Source organism: Condylura cristata, unplaced genomic scaffold (assembly GCF_000260355.1).
Source record: "Condylura cristata isolate star-nosed mole 26May11 unplaced genomic scaffold, ConCri1.0 scaffold00027, whole genome shotgun sequence".
Classification (NCBI taxonomy): domain Eukaryota; kingdom Metazoa; phylum Chordata; class Mammalia; order Eulipotyphla; family Talpidae; genus Condylura; species Condylura cristata.
In genome coordinates this window covers 3,802,228-3,804,263 of record NW_004567128.1, presented here as the reverse complement: position 1 = coordinate 3,804,263, position 2,036 = coordinate 3,802,228, and positions in this window count along the sequence as shown.

The window sequence follows — 2,036 nt, the reverse complement described above, 5'->3', positions numbered from 1 at the left end:
GGAATGAAGTCTGGCCTCTTGAGGCAGGGAGGACAGCGTGACTGGTGCTGAGGACGGGGGGCAGCCCAGCCCCACGGGACCCCGTTGGCCAGTGACTGCGCAGGGCACAGCGAGGCGCCCAGTGGCTTTTGCGCCCTGGCCACGAGACACCCGGAGAAGCAAGGAGTGACGGAGTGACCGCACCCGGGAGGGTGGCGAGCTCGTGGGCGGCCTTGGGAAGTACTTGGAGGAGGAAGTTCTTCGCTGGACTTGGACAGGCGGCTGGGCTGGCGGCAGAAACAGGAGAAAAACATGAGGCCGCCAGCGCCGGGAGCTGAGCAGGGATGTTGAAGGCAGGCGGCCGAGCGGGTGGGAGTGGAGTGTGAGCTCTGGTATTTGAGCTTGTAGGTGAGAAGTACTAAAGCTTTTGAGAATGAAAGTGGAAAGTGTTCCGATAGGATGGCGGCTGACAAAAAGCCGTCTGAGTCCAAGGAGCACCCCCTCCCACCCCCCTTTGGCCCCAGGTTGACCAGAGTGAGATATCGTGCAAAAGAAATTCGCCGACTCACTTGGGCGCATCGCCAGCTGTGCCACCTTAGAGCTGCTGTGTGGGTGGCATGCCTTCTGCTCCGTGCCACACCCAGGCAGTCTGTAGCCCCAGGTGGGAACAGAAACCACTGCCAGCAGCAGCGCGGGGCAGCCTTCTGGGGCTGCTCAGCAGGGCGTTAGCGAGGCTTGGGAACTGGCGTCCGTGCTTTCTGTCTCGCTTGTCTGCAACTCAACCTTCTTAAAATGTGCCAGGGACTTGAACTCTCACCGGGTTCCTCCCACTCTGACCCTGGTGCTCTCTCAGCCTCCCCTTTGCGCTCGCTCGTGGCAGCTGGTGAGGAGGGTTAGACCTCTGCCGGGGAGCCTAGGGGCTCTTTAAATCGCTCACAAGTTCTCAGTCACAGCAACCCAAAGGCCTTTCCAAGTCGCCTCAGGTAGCCCGAGGCCTGCCTCTTGGAGCAGTCTGGAGGAAGCCAACCTAGGTCAGGGTTAGTCAGTACCGGCGCTCACCTGGGCACTGCCATCTGTCTGAGCCCACAGCACACCTGGCCGGTCACAGCGGTGACTCTCCCAGCACAAGTGTGGGTGGGGCACCGCCAGGAGAGGCATGACTGGGGTAGGGGGACCCGCTGACCGCGCCTCGCCAGCTTCCCTTTCTGCGAGACAGCAGATGCTATTTACAGGCACCGCTGCACCATGCCCCCAGTCTAAACACCCTCAGTTCCTTCAGTAGCTCTCGCCTGTTTCCACAGCATTTGCGAGCCTGCGTCCTGCCCTCCCCCAGTGCACAGTTCAGCCGTGCTCCAAGTCTCCCCCAGAATGGCGTATCCCCAGAGAGGACGTCATCGGTGAAGGGACCTCGTCTTCTCGTGGTGCAGCCTAGAGCTGCAGCTGCGCTCCTGACCACTATAGCCGGCTGCCTTTTTGCTGAGCTGGCAGTTGATGGGAACTTTGGGGTTCTGGGAGGCCAACTGCTCTGAAACTAGGAACAGCTGCTGTTTTTGCCACAGGTGCCAACCCTGACTCCCCCCACTCGGCCAACAAGCACAGCCCCTGTGGTGAGGCTTCTCCGTGGTACCCTCACATGGCAGCAGCTTCTCACAAAGGTGCTCTTGATCTCCAGAACACGGACCTCACCAGTCAGCCCTGAGCCCCGCTTCAGCTGCGCCCTTCTGCAGGCTCCCCTGCGAGGCTCCTGACTCCCTGCCTCACTCCCGCTTTTCCAGCCTCCCCCCACCCCGGCCTTCCAGAACCGCCACTGAGCGCCCGAATGGTGCAGGCAGCCCGCAGGGAGGCACCCAGCCCCTGTTCTCCTTGTGGCATTCCCGTGTTGTAGCTACAAGCTTCTGGCCGCACCATTGCCCACTGCCACCCTTTCCCACGGTGCTGTGCAGCCTTGCCCCCGACTTCCCCTCCTTGCCGATACTTCCTTGGGTATTTCTTTCCTGGACCTGCAGGTTTTTTCTCCACAGCGTCTGGTTTTCCCACCACCGCCATAACACTCCCCC